Source organism: Erythrolamprus reginae, chromosome 1 (assembly GCF_031021105.1).
Source record: "Erythrolamprus reginae isolate rEryReg1 chromosome 1, rEryReg1.hap1, whole genome shotgun sequence".
NCBI classification, from domain to species: domain Eukaryota; kingdom Metazoa; phylum Chordata; class Lepidosauria; order Squamata; family Dipsadidae; genus Erythrolamprus; species Erythrolamprus reginae.
The window spans coordinates 323,329,502-323,347,753 of record NC_091950.1 but is presented as its reverse complement, the minus strand read 5'-3'; positions in this window follow the sequence as shown (position 1 = coordinate 323,347,753).

The window sequence follows — 18,252 nt, the reverse complement described above, 5'->3', positions numbered from 1 at the left end:
TTTGAACTAAATTGTTTAGTACCCTCTTAAGACTTAAAATAAATTAAAAGCTTATGAATCTTGTAAAGATATTGATCTTACAGGAACAAATTGCCCAAACTTAGTAATAATATATAATGTCAAAAATAATTACTTTAGTTTAAGAATTAAACTGAAATTATATCTTAAACTTATTTTAAAAATTGAGAACAAAGTAGTGCAAAAAATTGTACATTAGAACAAACATTTTACTAGCAACACATCTTTTTAGAGGATATTGCCTGATTAAGGAATAAATAAATGTAAAATATAAAATGTATATAGTAACCCAATATCATCTTTGTAAACATAAACATAACTTCAGGGGAAGGAGCAACTTTTAAAAAGTTAACATTGGCTGGAATTTTGAGGGATTTAGACCACTGTGAAGAAATAATATGGGTCTACGGAGAGGGGCGGCATACAAATCTAATAAATAAATAAATATATAAATAAATAAATGAACGAACGAACGAATAAATAAATAAATAAATAAATAAATAAATAAATAAATAAATAATATATTTTAAAGTTTCATGAATTTAACATGTAATTTTAGATAACTAACAGTAATTTATATCCATAAATAATTAATAGGATTGGAGGAAGTTTGAAAGCAAATTAAATCTTCTGACTGGGATTATTTTAAGAAGCTTTAATTAATTAAGTTCATTATTTGTAATTTTCTTCTACTCTGTTCAATGGGACCCAGAATGTTCAAAGTTTAATTGAATGGAATTATATAATAGCTACATGATAAAATAGAGGTAAGAGAAGTTGCCCATCTAGTACGTTTTAAGCACACATTAAATCTACAGACTTCAGAGTTAGTTTTATATTCTTTCTTTTAGGACTTAGAACTGATTGATGTGATGCCTCTCTTATTTTGACACCCACTCTGAAATCTATGGGGAGATTAAGGGCCCTAACCATAAGGAAACATCTATATGTGCAGTTAGATGAATAAAGTGTTCCTCTATATATAACTTTGTGTGGATATGACATGTTCATTGCTGTCTTCTCAAGACCAAAAGTCTACTGCTGACCTTGAATTGTTCATTCTTTCTTACAGGACCATCTACCCATCTATCCTTTATGATGAACCTGTTTTTGAAACATGAATTCCAGGAGAATCATTCATCCATGTGTATTTCAATCACACATTCAAAAACAAAAAGGGGGAAAATCAATTCATGCCATCCTTCCCAAATGTAAAATGAACATGTTCCCTATTGTTAAAGGTCTATGGAACAAAAGCTTCAAGAGAAATTTGGCAGACATTCTTTGCTGAAGTGCAACAAATGTTTAGGAGAGTGATGGCTAACCTTTTTAAGCCATCCCCCAACTACCATTCAGTCATGGACTGTATGAAGCAACCTCCTCGTGGCTTCCCTATAGATAATTGATGGAAGCTCCATTCATTGCCTTTTCCTGGTTTGTGTGCATGCATGGGCGACACCCCCCCCCCACACACACACAGCTCATTTTGGTACTAGCAGGCCTCCCTGAAATCTTATGTGACCAAAAATGGGTAGGGGAGGCGCTGCAGCCTCCCACGCCCCATTTTTAGTCCCAGGAGGCTTCAGGGAGGCTGGCTAGCATCAAATGGTAGTCACTGATCTCCCCAATTTTCCTAGCACATACTAGTTTCCTCCAGGATTCCTCCCTCCCATACCTTCTCCAATCTATCCCAATTTATTTCCCCAGAGTGCGCTAGTTTCTTCCTGGATTTTTCCTCCTGTGCCTCCTCTGATCTAGATCTATTTCTGTCCCCAGTGCAGTGCATGGAAATGCCCCATCCTGAACATACGCAGCAGAGACCCGAAGACCAGCTGGCTGGCAGGAGATGTGTGCATGTGCAGTGGAGCTGGGGTGGCTGGTGGCTGGCGTGGCTGCAAAAAATGCTCTGCATGCCACCTGTAGCATGCTGTCATAGGTTCACTATCATGGGCTTAGGATATTTGATAAAGTCCTTGTTCCAAATATATGATGGGACATACTTTGGAAGCTTCAGCAATCTTAAAAATCTGTGAAAGGTAAAAACATAGTGACATAAAGTTCAGTAATTTGCTGATGTAGCACAAGTGAATCAATATTTTGAGAGCGAGAGAGTGCGCATGAGTGAGTATCTCTCAAAACTTTTGAAGAGGTCACAAATCCTCTATGTTATTGCATCTCATTAAGCTGATAAAAAAGCAAACATTACACTCTAATTGTTGTAGATGTCAAGGATCTTCGAATCCCCAGGATGTCCTTTTTGTTTTCAATGGGTGGCAAACAAAGAAGCAATTTTGTAATTTTTCTTTTCCATTTCATTCAGATGAAATAATTCCCCCAATGATCCTCTGCAATAAAACTCTTTCTTTAAATTCTTCACTAACTACAAAGATAAAGTAGAAAACAAATCAATAAGAAAATACATTTAGAAGAACACAATCCATTTCCTTCATTCTCAATTTAAATTTCAGAATTCCTCTCTATAAGTCATTTTTTTTAAATTATACCCATCAACATAGACTCTTCCATTTCTTTTTCTCTTCATACATTTTTTTCCATTCCAAAAGTCATCCTGCCCCTCGGTCTCCTAGCAACCAGTCTCCATCCTGGAATGCAGATTCAGATTCTGTTTAAATTATTGCTTCACTTCCCAAAAGGCTCTTAATTCTTAGGTGGTAATCAGTGCAACTTTAGGGCTTTGCCATTTCTATTATTTGTTGCTTTTAAGCATGTTATGGGGGAGGGGGGGAGAATAATAGATATGTCCAGGTTCTGCATTTTTCATTTCCATTTCTGCTTGAGCCCTAAATTACCACTCATTTATTATGAGAATGAGATAGGATGCACACCACATGACTTCATTCCATCTGAAAGCACCACTGTAAAATAGAATAGAACTTAAATAAATAGAATAGAACTTTTTATTGGCCAACTATGATTGAACACACAAGGAATTTGTCTTGGTGCATATGCTCTCAGTGTACAACAGTGTCAAAAATAATAAGATACTACACTTAATGATAGTCCAGGTACAAATAAGTAATTAAATCATATTAGGAACAGTCAAAATAAATTGTAATGATACAATCAACAAAGTTTCAGTCATACGGTCATTTGTGGGAGTGTGTGATGGAAATGGTGAGAAGATTAATAGTAGTGCAGACTTAGTAAGCATTTTGAAAGTGTTGAGGAAATTATTTGTTTACCACAGTGATGGCATTCAGAAAATAATTGTTCTTGTGTCTAGTTGTTCTGGAGTGAAGTGCACTATAGTGTTGTTTTGAGACTGGGAGTTGAAAGAGTTTTGACTCGTGCAGTATACAGGTCCTCAATGGAAGGCAAGTTGGTACAAATTGTTTTTTCTGAAGTTCTAATTATACTCTGAAGTCTGTACCTGGTTTGTTGGGTTACAGTACCAAATCAGACAGTTATAAATGTGCAGATGACAGACTCAATAATTCCTTTGTAGAACTATATCAGCAGCTCCTGATATAGTTTGAAATTTCTGGGTTGGCACAGAAAGAACATTCTTTTTTGCTCTTTTTTGATGGCGTTTTTGATGTTAGGTCCATTTTAGATCTTGTGATATGGTCGAACCTAGAAATCTGAAGGTCTCTACTGTTGATACTGTGGTGTCTAGTATTGTACGAGGTGGAAGTATGGGCATTGTATCATCTGCGAACTTTAGTAGTTTAACAGGTTGATCATTAGAGATGCAGTCATTGATATATAGAGAGAAGAGAAATGGAGAGAACACACAGAGTAGCTTCTTTTTGCTGCTCTCATCTTACTTGTTAATACATTTCTGGCCTAATTGTACAGCATGTTATCACCTGTATATAGGCTTCCTATTTGGAGCAACATAGCTGATTAAGTTTAGCTGTGAACCAAAGTTTGTGGTTGCTGTATATTTGCAAGTACTTGATCGATACAAACTAATGGCCAGTGAATCAGGGTATTCACCCTCTATAATTTCTTAATGCCTTGTTTACACAGGCTTGTGGCAGGACATACACAGCAATTAAGAGAAATAATAAAAACCCACATGAAGAGTAAAATGGTTTACAGTTGATAAGTAAAAGCTCTAAGTTTTCATCATAAAATTTATATATCACAGTTATATCCTGAGACTAGCTGTTGTTGATATATAAGCATAAACCACCTCCCTTCTTTTTAACCACATGTTCCTGCAATTCTGTCTGATCATTGAATCTGAAAACCTGGGATATGCAGGCTGCTATCATCAAATGATTCATTTAACCAGGTTTCAGAGAAACATAATAATAGTGCTGAGTTATAAAAGTCAGGATTGTATCTGTTTAAAAGGAGTATTTCATCCAATGAATGTAAGTTGGTTAGGAAGATTGATGGTGTGTGTGTGTTTATTTCTCCTATTCCTTAGCCTGTTTAAAATTCTCATCCTTTTACCTCTCCATCTTCGTTTCCTCCATTTGTTTTTGTTTTTTGGTAATCCATAGCTCTGGGAAAATTCTTCTTGCTGAGTTAGATCTTCTCCACCTTTGTAAGTTTCAAGTTTCAAGTTTTATTGGATTTATATGCCGCCCCTCTCCGAAAACTCGGGGCGGCTAACAACAATCATGAAAATATACAAAAAAATCCAATACTAAAAGCAAATTAAAACCCCTTAATATATAAAAACCAAACATACATACAAATATACCATGTATACAGTTGTAACGGCCTAGGGGGAGAAAAAAGTCTTAATTCCCCCATGCCTGGCGGCAGAGGTGGGTTTTAAGTAGCTTACGAAAGGCAAGGAGGGTGGGGGCAATTCTAATCTCTGGGGGGAGTTGGTTCCAGAGGGCCGGGGCCGCCGCAGAGAAGGCTCTTCTCCTGGGTCCCGCCAAGCGGCATTGCTTAGTTGACGGGACCTGGAGAAGACCCACTCTGTGGGACCTAACTGGCCGCTGGGATTCGTGCGGCAGAAGGCGGTCCCTGAGGTAATCTGGTCCGGTGCCATGTAGGGCTTTATAGGTCATAACCAACACTTTGAATTGTGACCGGAAACTGATCAGCAACCAATGCAGACTGCGGAGTGTTGGTGTGACATGGGCATATTTAGGGAAGCCCATGATTGCTCTCGCAGCTGCATTCTGCACGATCTGAAGTTTCCGAACACTTTTCAAAGGTAGCCCCATGTAGAGAGCGTTACAGTAGTCGAGCCTCGAGGTGATGAGGGCATGAGTGACTGTGAGCAGTGACTCCCGGTCCAGATAGGGTCGCAACTGATGCACCAGGCGAACCTGGGCAAACGCCCCCCCCCCCCCCGCCACAGCTGAAAGATGTTTCTCTAATGTGAGCTGTGGATCGAGGAGGACGCCCAAGTTGCGAACCCTCTCTGAGGGGGTCAGTGATTCTCCCCCCAGGGTGATGGACGGACAGATGAAATTGTCCTTGGGAGGCAAGACCCACCTGTAAAGACAGGTGGTGGTGGGATCACAGAAAGCTGCTCCTTAAAGAAATGTTCCTTAATTTTTAGCAGATGGTCTCATGAGTATGAAATCGGTAGTGAGTCACAAAGAATAATAAAATATAAACATCAGGTGTAATAAATCGATCAGGCCAAAGACACTTTCTGTCCTCAGCAGTCTTTCTGGAACATCATGAGAACAATGCCTGAAAAAACAATTTTAGACCTGTTGGATATTTAATCTTATATTATTATTTTTTGCCCTTTAATTGCAAAATGGAGATTTCTGGTCATTAATTTTCTTTACTGATTTGTGCCATCAGAAATTATTAGAATTTTCAGAAGCTTTTTCTTGGAATAGTGCAATTCATTGTCACTCTGCCTCCATCCTTTTAGAATAATGGCACATAACATGAAGTAAAGGCAGGAATTCTTTAAAACTATTTTAAAATAAATATGACATAATTTATTTAATAATAATAATAATAATAATAATAATAATAATAATAATAATAATTTATTATATTTGTTCCGCCCCTCTCCGAGGACTCAGAGCGGCTCACAACAAGTAAATTATTCCATGGTTTATTGCACACAAATTTCTATTCCTCCTGAAACCCAGTTGGAGCAATAACATTTCAGTTTAATTCCAAAACAAAAAAGACCACAGTCCTTTTCTTCCCACACATTCTTCACAAAGGAACATATGAGATTTACATCTATATAAAAGAAAAGGTCAGCCTATCAGCAGAAAACAAACACATCCCCACAAATGCAGTCATTCAGCTGTTTGCTGTTTCTTCAGAGACTGAGAATTTAATTAATTGACACAAACCAAAAGGGCTTTTTGCAGGTTCATCTCTTTCACACATCTCAGCTAACATTTTGTTGGATTACAGTTTTTCTCTGAATTTGAGCAGTCAGCCTAATTATGCCTTTCAATGATTTCAAACTAGACAAGAAACAGCTCCAAGCCCTGTATTGCTGTTATTTTGCCTCATAATTGACACATAAAGAGAATATTTCTATAACTGAAAAGGGCATGCATTTGTGTGCCTCTAGTGAAATCTTCTCCAATTCTTCTGAGACTTCATGAGGGATAATGCAATACATTTGGAGACCATCAGATGAGGAAAAATTGCTCTAATGCATTCTTATACCTAATTTGAACTGAGGGTATTCAGAGATATTTGGGATAAGAAATATGACAAGAAATCTAAGTTGTTGATTTTAAATGCTGCTTTTACATCCGTTATTTTTAATATATATATATATATTTCCAAACATTATGTTTTGCTTTCATTGTAGAGTACCTAGAGTAGATGTCAGTATACAAATATTGGCATTCTTTTCCTCCTACTGTGAAAACTTGCAAAGAAAAGAATTTTAAAAACCAATTTCAAGCAGTTTGATACTTTCTTTCTTTAAATATTGCTAGGTATTTAACCATGTGCATAGGTACCATGGATTACAGTGGGAATAGATGATAATGGAGCTGAGGAAATCTTGTTAATAAGGGGAGAGACAGTAAGTTTTTCACGTAATCAAATGTGGGCATCTTTATTTAAAGTGTCCATTCTTATTATGAATATCCTTACCTGGCCATTGAAACTACACAGCTATGGTTGAAACATGTAACAGTGATACCCATTGTCATCGGGGCACTTGGTACCATTTCCAAGAATTTCACAAAACACATCAAGAAATTGCAGTTTCTGAAATAACACCTGCAAAAAAACCTATGCCACTTGAAATATTGTACATTTTAAGAAGATACTTGGTTGATATCTAGGACGCTGGCAGCAACCCGTATCAACCATTAGCACCACTCAGTGATATTTGTGATGCATTTTTAAATGTCCAGTTGACTGAGTTTCTTGTTTAATGAATAAAAGAAATAACAACAACAACAGAATTGGAAGGGAATGTGGAGGTCTTCTAGTCCAACCCCCTGCTTAGGCAGGAAATCCTGCACCACTTCAGACAAATGGTTATGCAACATCTTCTTTAAAAACTTCCAATGTTGGAGCATCACAACTTCTAGAGACAAGATGTTCCATTGATTAATTGTTCTAACTGTCAGGAAATTTCTCCTTAGTTCTAAATTGCTTCTCTTCTTGTTTAGTTTCCACCCATTACTTCTTGATCTACTCTCAGGTGCTCTGAAGAATAATTTGATTCCCTCTTCTTTGTGTCACTTTGTGGAACACTGCTATCATGTCTACTTTAGTCCTTCTTTTCATTAAACTAGGCATGCCCATAATAGTCTGTCTTTTTAATATTTCCCCCAAAAATTCATTCTTCTGGCAGTGGGTGATAACTTTCTTGTTTTCTCTTTCTCTTTTCCACATTTATTTTATTTTTTTCTTTTTATTATCTACTGTATGTAAAAGCTTCATAGTTTTTTTTAAAAGGTCTATTATAGACTGGAATTCTATTGACAAGTGGTGCAATTTATTTTCATCCAGTTCTATGCAAAGTGCATATTTTGTCCCCACAATAGTTTTACTGTCCCATTCTTCAATAATAATAACCAACACAACCCACTTCAAAGCAATAGATTTTCCTCTGGTAAATGATAAGAATTTAACTGCACAGCTGCTATAAAGCACTTTTGTGGCAGAGATAATGGATAGATAAACAGGGAGATAGACAGATAGATACAAATATATATTTTTGTTATCTCAAAACGAAACCTGTTAATGGAAAATGGAGGAAACCACTGGGTCATGGAGATTTGTAAATAGGAATGTGCAAAACTAACTGTTCCTGAGGAAATAATAAACTAAAATTTGTTTTTTTCTTCCAGAATAGAGGAATTTGGTCAGGACTTTTTTGGAAGTAAAAGTGATTCATAATGTTCCTGATATGTTCTATCCATGAACTATCATACATTGTTATGAAGAAAATCCATCTACATTTTGGGATAGCAGCAGCAGAAGTGGGTTCCTCCAGGTTCAGACCAGTTCACCCAAATTGGTAGCAACTTGCTGGTGACATCACGATTATGTCATTGACCTGGTTTGATCAATGTCAGTCCATGGGCATCGTCATATTTTTTTTTTAATTTAAATTAAAATTTTCTTCTTCTGAATAGGCACAAAAGCCATGTTTCTAGCACTGTGCGTGCAGTCGCCATCTTGTTTTTGGATTTTTTTTTTTAAAAGTTTTTTGGATTTTTTTTGTACACCCACAAGGTATGCCCATGTGATGTGGGAGGAAACAAACTGGCAGCAAGGTACCCAGCATTGGTCAGCAGGAAGCAATCCAATCAGGGATGGGTTGCCACCCGTGCAGTAGGTGGCTGTGTACCGGTAGCGGCCGCTAGATTGCGCAATTTGTGTGCGAATGCTCCAGTGCCAGTCTTTTGGGTGCCACCAAATTTTTTCTTTAATTTTTTTGTATTTTTTGCTTCCTGTGTGTTCTGCCAGGCTCTCTGATAGGAGCCTCCCGAAAATTCAAGGGTACAAATTTCAAACACTTTTTGTATTGCAAAGAGCACTCAGCTCAAAACAATCGGGTAGTCTGTACAATTTCCCTTAAGCAGTCATTAAGTACTTAGCTAGCAGCTGTGAAGACACTTCACACCCCTTCTTCTTCCAACGAAATGAGACACACACACACACACGTTGCTCTGCTTTGGTTTAAAAGGCGTCAAAAAACAACTACGGTAAGTCCAGCAACACAAGATTCCTGACAAACTCCGATCAGATATTCTTCCACAATGGCCAAACCACATGCTGCTATTTATGGCAGCAGCCCTAATTACTGGAGCCCCACCCAAACACAAGTGGCCTCCCTTATTTCCTGTAATATGTTCTTACTTGGTCTCTTCTATGCATAATTCTATGCTTGCGTGGGTCCAAAACATCATTATCTGAATCAACGGAAGATAAGGGAGATTGACTGCCTGGGCTGTGTGCCAAGCCCTCCTCTGCCAAATCACTCCTACCTTCTTCTTCGTCCGAGGAAACTAAACTCTGAACTGATTCTGTTGGCAATGACACAGGCCTGTGACATGTTGAATTTCCCCCTGCATCCACCTCCCTATTCCCTGGGGCAGGAGCTGGGCCAGAGCCAACAACAACACTGTGCATGCACAGAAATTTCATGAGGCGACAAGTGCACAAGAGAGATTTCGGCAAATTTTTGCTTCGGCGCATGCACGGGAGCAAAAAATAACTGAAATATCACATGCATGCATCCCTTCACAAGATTTTGGTGCAGTGTTGGTTAGTGCGCATGCGCAGAAGCAAAATCACGCTGGGAATGCGCATGCATGAGATGACCCAACCTGCACGCACAGTACACTGGTAGCAGCCATTAACAGCAATCCGCTCCTGAATCCAATCCAATCCAACCCAATCCAACTCATAGCTTTTGGAAATCTTTTTCCGAAGGAAAAAAAAATGCTGGTGAATGATGATGAATATTTAATGGGTCAAGTGAGGTATGGTTTCTACTTAGTTAGCCATAAACTAAGCATGTTTGATTGTTTTATCACCTCTAAAGCTGATAGCCAATCAAAACTCTAGTCTGGGTGTACAATCACCTCTTCAGCAGTGCAAGGCTTCCCAGGCTATGGGAAGACATGTGAAAACTCTTCCTATCGAACCCTTTCAGACTGGGAGAAATGAGCAACCAAGACGTTTTAGAATGATGATTTAGAATGCCTGGGATAAACATATATCCATCCTAAGATAAAATGCAGGAAATAGTATAAGGGCAGACTAGATAGATCATGAGGTCTTTTTCTGCCGTCAGTCTTCTATGTTTCTATGATGGTGGGAGATGAGAATATCAGTATCCTCTGTCATCTCTGAGAGACGAAAACTAAAATCTACTACAGTGATCCCTCGTTTTTTGTTGGGGATGTGTTCCAAGACCACCCGTGAAAAATGAATTTCCGTGAAGTAGAGGAAAGATATTTTTTTATGTATTTAACGAGTATTTGGACTTTTAAAACCCACCCTTTGCATTAAACAGTCACTCTATAATGTTTATCAGCTGGAACTACATGTTATATCCTACCAGTTTCTTTAATAGAGTACAATAGTACTGTAGAAGAATTTTATGAATTTTTAATGGATTTAAATTTTTTAATGGATTTAAATGGATTTAAGCCCCCTTTGAAAACCCGTGAAGTACCAAACCCTCGAAAGATGAACCATGAAGTAGCGAGGGATTACTGTATTAAGAAACATGAGAAGAACGAGGAGGCTGAGAATAAAAACAAAATCCTGTAGCCTTTAGCTTAGTTTAGTTTAGTTTAGTTTAGTTTAGTTTAGTTTAGTTTAGTTTAGTTTAGTTTAGTTTAGTTCATTTTATGGGTTTTGAGTCTGTTTTGATTCTTGGTGGCTACCTAGATTACATTGTTTAGTCCCGTCGACTAAACAATGTTGTTTGGCGGGCCCCAGGGGAAGAGCTTTCTTTGTGGTGGCCCTGGCCCTCTGGAATCAACTCCCCCCAGAGATTAGAACTGCCCCCACCTTCCTTGTCTTTCGTAAGCTACTCAAGACCCACCTATATCGCCAGGCATGGGGGAACTGAGACACCTTCCCCAGGCTTTTATACTTTATGTTTGGTATGTATGTGTTGTTTGGTTTTAAATGATAGGGTTTTATATGGCTTTTTATCTTTTAATATTAGATTTGTTCCACTGTAACATTGTTTTTATTATTGTTGTGAGCCGCCCCGAGTTTTTGGAGAGGGGCGGCATACAAATCTAATAAATTATTATTATTATTATTATTATTATTATTATTATTATTATTATTAATATTATTCCAACATTTTCAGTTGTGGTTTGCCCTTGTCCACTTTCTAGGGCTGAAAAGGAGTGACTACCCTGTTTCCTCAAAAATAAGACCTAACTGGAAAATAAGCCCTAGTGCATCTTGTGGAGATGAAAATAATAGAAGGGCTGTTTTTATTTTCAGGGAAACATGATGGGCCAGTTGACTTTGTGTCTAAAGTAAGAGTTGCACTCATACCTTCTTGATTTCTGGCCTGGTACTTTAAGCACTACACCAACCTGAATGTCAGCCTTTATCTTTTTGCAGGGAGATGTTTCTTTTTTTAAAAGGAAGCTATTAGAATCACAGACCATCTAGAAGTCTCCCAGATTTTAGGAACCAACCAAAGGAAGCTGTAATATATCACTTTTCAATTTTACTGTATGAAGCCATAACAGATGCTAATAATATAAAATTGTCATCATATGAATTATCCACCATGTCCAGTAGTAATAGATTTTTTTAAAAATTGCTTTGGTAAACTATTTACACTTGCCAGCTACCATTATCAGTAGAAACACTCAGTATGTAATATGAATATATTAACGCAGCAAAGCAATCAAACATTTTTGCAACAAGTTTAATCAAGTCATAACTTCCTGTCCGGATCCACCAACATCTCTGCTTTGGCTTCCAGTTTGATGACTATCACACTGAGTTTTCTATTAAAAAGCTCTTGTAGCCAAGACACCTTTATAACCCAGCCTGTAGCAAGCAGTGCTATTGTCCAGCCCAGGGGTCCTCAAACTTGGCAACTTTAAGACTTGTAGACTTCAACTCCCAGAATTCTCCAGAAACCTATGCTGTCTGGAGAATTCTGGGAGTTATAATCCACAAGTCTTAAAGTTGCCAAGTTTGAAGACTTCTGGTCCAGCCCAAAAAGTTTGCACATGCTTTCTTGAATATTCCTATAGTGTTCTGCCGGCGTGTCTCAACTGCCCGTAATTACAGGGTAATTAGTCCAGGAAGACACACACCACACAATAAAAGGAAAACCCAAACGTTTTTATAAACAGAAAAACAGAAACAGCTCCCTTTTTAAATGTCAAAGGGATTTTCTGGTACTCATAAGGCACAGGTTAAATGCAGTCCAATTGCTCACCCAATAACTGGGAAATTGAGTCCAATTCTAAAGTCCAGAGAGTCCACACACACAATCCTGAAGAGCAAAAACCATGATCTTGATGAAACAAAGAATCAGATAAACTGCCATGAGGCTAAAACACCAGGCTGCACTTTAATCTGTAGCACTAATTGCAGCAGCCCCACCCAACCACAGGTGGCCTCATTTTCTCTTGTAATAATCCTTCAGTTGTTGTCTCCTATTCATCACTCTACGCATGTGTGGATGTGTCATTAATTCTTGTTCAGAATCCAGGGATGATACAAATGACTGATCTCCTCCTGGGCTGTCTGCCAAACTCCCCTCTTCCCTGTCACTCAGGCTTCCTTGGTCAGAGGAGACTTCGTCAGCAGATTCTACTCGGAGCAAAACAGGCCTGCAGCATGTCTCCCCCACATCCACTTCCACATTCCTTGGGGCAGGAGCTGGGCCAGAGCCAACCACAACATATAGTATGAGGGGGTCAATGTTTCATTGTAAACATGATGTTACCTAGTTAGGATAATGAAAGGTCTGCAAGAAAACAAGAGAGCTCAGAGTGTACTAAGGACCCCTCCTTTCAACCCTGAGCTACAAATATTCTCCTTTATTGATTCCTGCAGTGAATGTTTTAAATCATTTTATGATTTTTAGTGTTTTTTATTATATTACTGTAATTGTATTAGATGTATTAATATGTTTTTATACATGTTGTGAGCCGCCCTGAGTCCTCGGAGAGGGGTGGCATACAAATCCAACAAACAAACAAACAAACAAACAAACAAATAAATAAATAAATAAACAAACCCAGCTCCAACTCAGCCCTAGGAAGCATGTAATGGCAAACTATTTCTGAAATCTTGCCAAAGAACAGGCAGAGTCTTTCCCAGGTATTCTCCAGGAGTCAAAACCGACATGAACACATTCCATTCCCCTGAAATGAAAATCATAATCAAGTTCTACAACTCCTTGAATTCCCACCCAGCAAAGGTAAACCTGTACAAAATAAAAATGTATGGCCTGGGTTGAATTTAACAATACATTTCCCATCTATATCACTGTCAAGGTTTTATAGGTAGTTTTTGACTCAGGATCAGATTTGGGACCATAATTTCCATTGTTAAGCAAGGGAGACATTAAATAAGCCAAAGTCTGATTTTTACAATCTATTTTGCCACTTCACTTAATAGCAATAGTATTTAGACTTACAGTATATACTGCTTCACAGTGCTTTACAGAGAGTAAACATTGCCCCAACAATCTGGGTCCTCATTCCAACTTTGGAAGGATGGAAGGCTGAGTCAACCTTGAGCCTACTGCCAAACTGCTGGCAGCCGGTGATCAGCAGAAATAGCTTGCAGTACTGCACTCTAACCACTGTGCCACTGTGCCTTAATTCTGATTTATTTATTTAATATTTATTTAGTAAAGTTTATATGCCATCCAATTCCAATGGACTCTGGGTGGCTCATAATAATAACAAGAATTAAAAGCAGTATAAAGAGATTATAATATTGACGGTATATTTCTCACAATAATAACAAGAATTAAAAGAAGTGTAAAAAGATTACAATATTAACAGTAGAAATATAGAGGACAATAACATCCCTTAAAAACCATACATACTCTCAATCATTCATGGTCCCGGGTCCCATGATCTCATGACCATGGGATGTTGCAATGGTCATAAGTCACTTTTTTCACTATTGTAACTTATGCATGGCCGAAATTGCCCCCAGAGCAGGGGGACACTACCAGCAGCTCTGCGGAGCTCCAAACTTCCTTGGAACCCGGACGTTCGGCTTCTGGCAGCGCGCCAGGGTGGCGCGCCGCCTGCTGGTCAAAGGGGGAGGTCCTAGATCACCCTATTTAAGGGCAATCTGAATAGGACCTCCTCCTTGGTTCCTTGGCTTCTGGAAGCGAACACCCGCCCACCCTCCGCTATTAACAGTGTGTCCTAAGGAGGTCGCCTCGGGGCCAAATAGGAATTTTTTGCGGCCTCCCCTTTAGAGGCGGCTGTTTTTCCGCCTATTCCACAGTGACGGTGCGGACTGGATTGGTTAGGGGGTGCGGCGCACTTAGATGTCAGTATAGGCCTCCCTTTGGTCACTGGGGTTTGGCAGGTTAGGGGCGGAAATGGGCAATTAGAAGCAACTGCGCATGCTCCTTTGGGCATCCTTTAAAGGGTGATGGACCGCCTCTCTCCAGGAACTAGAGGTTGGAACAACGTCGGGGATTGGAGAGAGGATGTCCATGGGAATCACCGGATCCAATTTCCCACGGGGATTGAAGGGTGAACCCCTCCCACATGATGTAGGAGCGTGGCTTGGATCCAGGTGAAGGTAGCCACCTTCACCTGGTTCAGCAAGGAGTTTTTGCCCAATGTTGCCAAGGAATTTTCTGGTAGGAATTTCTGCCCTGTTAGTTCTGGCCTCTGCAGGTCCTTAGTTCATGTTTGAATTTAAATATTTAAATTTACATATTTAAATTTATTTAAATTTATGTTATTTAATCCACAATATGTCTCAGCATCATTACTCCACTTCCGGTGCAATGAATGATTGCTAAAGTCTACGGAGAGGGACAGCATACAAATCTAATTAACAACAACAACAACAACAACAACAACAACAACAACAATAATAACGAAATGGTCTTAGGGGGGAGTGGAGAGAATACATGTATTCTTCTTCTTTTTTTACACTGATTAGCACATTACCTTTTCATTGCGTTTATTTTTTAATATGCAAAACAACTCATTTTGAGAAGCATGGCATTTTAAAATAAGCATTTTTATATCCATTCCAGCCTAAGTATTAAGCTAAAAGCTCTATATAACATTAGGAAAAATGGAAGAATTTGGCCACTGCCTCCGCACCCCACCTCTCTTTCTCTCTCTTTTACTTCCCAATATAGTTTACAGTAATGGAAAGGCTCACCTTCTCTTGCAATTGAACTTAAGTGGATCATAATGAGCTTGAACCATCACATGTCAGTGTTCTTTTGTAATACTTCCCAGGAAAGATAAATCTTTTTGTATAATAGTATCCCTGAGGTGCTTTTAAATGTCTCATTTAGTGCCCAGCAAATGCTTCCCCTTGAAATAACTCACAAAAGTGTGGTATAGTTATGCATGTAGGCAATTCTATTATACCAAATTTGCCTTGATGAAGTTGTACTTAATCCATTCACAAAAGGTCTGGAAGTCTAGCTTTTAAGTATCTTATTCCTTACATGCAGGTCCAATGCGAGTCTATTCATTTCCCTTCATGGTGAACAAGTGTTGGGGTTTTTTGAGCATCCTTTCTCAGGAGACGTTTCAAAGGGTGGGTGGAACCCAAATTTGATACTCCAAGGAAGTGCTGTATTTCAATGCCATAAAGCATTGCTGCCTGTGGTATTAAGTCCATGATTTTCATTATCAATGCAACTTTTTTTTCTGCCATAGGTCCACTGAAATTTCATTTTATCGAGACTGGTGATTCTATTTACACAGCCTGCCAGATGTCACTGTTTCTTCCAAGTGCCCATACGGAAGAAAATATCCTTAAAAAGCAATGCTATTTTGACATCCTCGGTTTTGAGCTCCTAATGGCTATTATGAAGTAAAACAAAGAAAAGAAAAAAACTGCTATAAGAAATAATCAGAATACTTCTACAGCAAAAAAAATGTCCAAACCAGGCTAGCTCTATCTATCTACCTATCTATCTACCTACCTACCTACCTACCTATCCATCCATCCATCCATCCATCCATCCATCCATCCATCCATCCATCCATCCATCCATCCATCTATCTATCTATCTATCTATCTATCTATCTATCTATCTATCTATCTATCTATCATCTCCCACCTTTTATATATTTACCCCACCTTTTATTTAATGACACAGCACAATCCCCTACTACCAGTCTATCACAATGCTTTTTTTACTTATTTATTTTTAATGGCATCTTAAATCACCCATGCAATCCTTTATATGGAGTTACAGTATTTTAAATAATATATTTGCTAACTATGGTGCTGAAACTCCGGGAACTCCTCAAAAACTAGGAAATTTATTGTGACTTAAATCATATATTCTAATTACACCGAAATAAAGTTTGTACCACCATATATTTCTTATTTATAATTTACAGATGGGAGAGCCCATAGTGACTTGGCACTAAATAAATGAGTCAGGGGAGAATTAGCAGAAACCTGATTTTTAAAAAAGAAAGAATTATATTAGCCTTACTTGATGGTGCAGAGAGACCATTACCTGAAAGGCAAAGTACGTGGAGTAAGCCTGAGGGGGGTGGGGGGGGAGATTACATAGCAAAGTTTCTGTGATTTCAGCCACGGCAAATTTATTTAATTTTCTGTGTTTTTCTTGCTACAGTTGAGTAGCTGAAAGCAGAGGAGATGACATAGCAAATGCAGCTTGCCAGGTGGAACAATTTTCTTGAAAAGGACCTTAGTTGATCTTTTGATTCAAAAACATGGATCAGTGTTCCCAGTTGTTCATTTACTCATCAATAATTAAGATAAATCATACCCTTAGACGCTGATATTTTAAAGTTTGTTGCATAAAAATCAATTTCCAGAAGCACACACAGATGACTGATTCAGCTGCATTCATCAACTTCTTTATAAGACATAACAACAGATGAATTTACAATACCATTAGCAGAGTTCTTCCTCAATGTAGTTACAGACAGCAGAGAACTGTTAGTTTCATTTCAGCAGACTTCAGAGTGGAGATAGAGCACAGAGTGGACGGAGCCACGCCCAGCCTTAAGCTTAAGTTTTCAGTTTCGATTCTCTGCACAGACTCAGAAGTGGTTAGCTAACCTCCCATTGGCTGACCTATTTGCCTATTCATTGCCTAAACTTGTTAACACTGGCTCTCCCAGTTCATGAATATCTTAACAGATTATAAGTGAAAGTTAAAACACACTAGAAATGTGCTGACCCTTAGTATATATTTAAGTATTAGACTCTGCATGTAGCATTGCAAAAAAATAAAATAAAACCTGGAAGCAAGAAATTACTAATTATAAGATACATTATTTTTATTTCAGAAAAAGCTTTGAAGATTGATTCAAAATAAAATCCTTCAGCATGTATGAAATGCATAGGTAATATAACAGGTAATATAAATCCATGATTTTTTGTTTAATTAATCATTTGATCATATTTAATTTCTTAGTTGATGCAATAGATGAGTTTGATATTAAAAATAATTATTTAGAATAAATAAAATCTACACTCTGTTCTGTCTGGGCCCCCCAGATGCCAACACCAACTAAAAAGATTATCCAGACACACTGGTAAAAAGCAAAGGCAGTTTATATATTTGAAAGCAAACACAGGTAACAAAAACTGTTCTTACAGACAGGAACGTTATGAAGCTTCACAGAGGTTTCATGACGGCCAGGCAATAAAACAGGATTCTTGCTGGCAAAAACAACACTGGAGGTAATAAAACCCACGCCTCCCCCAAGTCTTCAGCCTTCGAAGCCACAAGCCAGGATCAGAGACGCCAAGAATCGAAGCAAGGTCACAGGACTCCCAGTTGATAACTCTCCACAATACAGTAAGGGCGGGCCTGCCTTTTCAACCCTGCTGAGGAGAACCACACCCAAACCCAGCTGTTACCAATTCAGGGATGGAAATACCTTGCTAATTGGCCCCTTCTTTGGGCTGCCCGTCTCTGCCTCATATCTATGATAGTCTGGGCGTCTTCATCTAATGAATCCAGGCTACTCGCTGGGGAGAGCCCCCCCCAGGGGGTCTCAGGCTGCTCTCCCTCCTCCTCTTCCTCTTCTGCCTGGTCCTCCCCCTCCTGTTCATCGTCCTCCCCCTATGAGCATGGATCCGGCAGAGTTCCAGCCGTTCCCTGAGGAGCCTCAGGCTGAATCACAA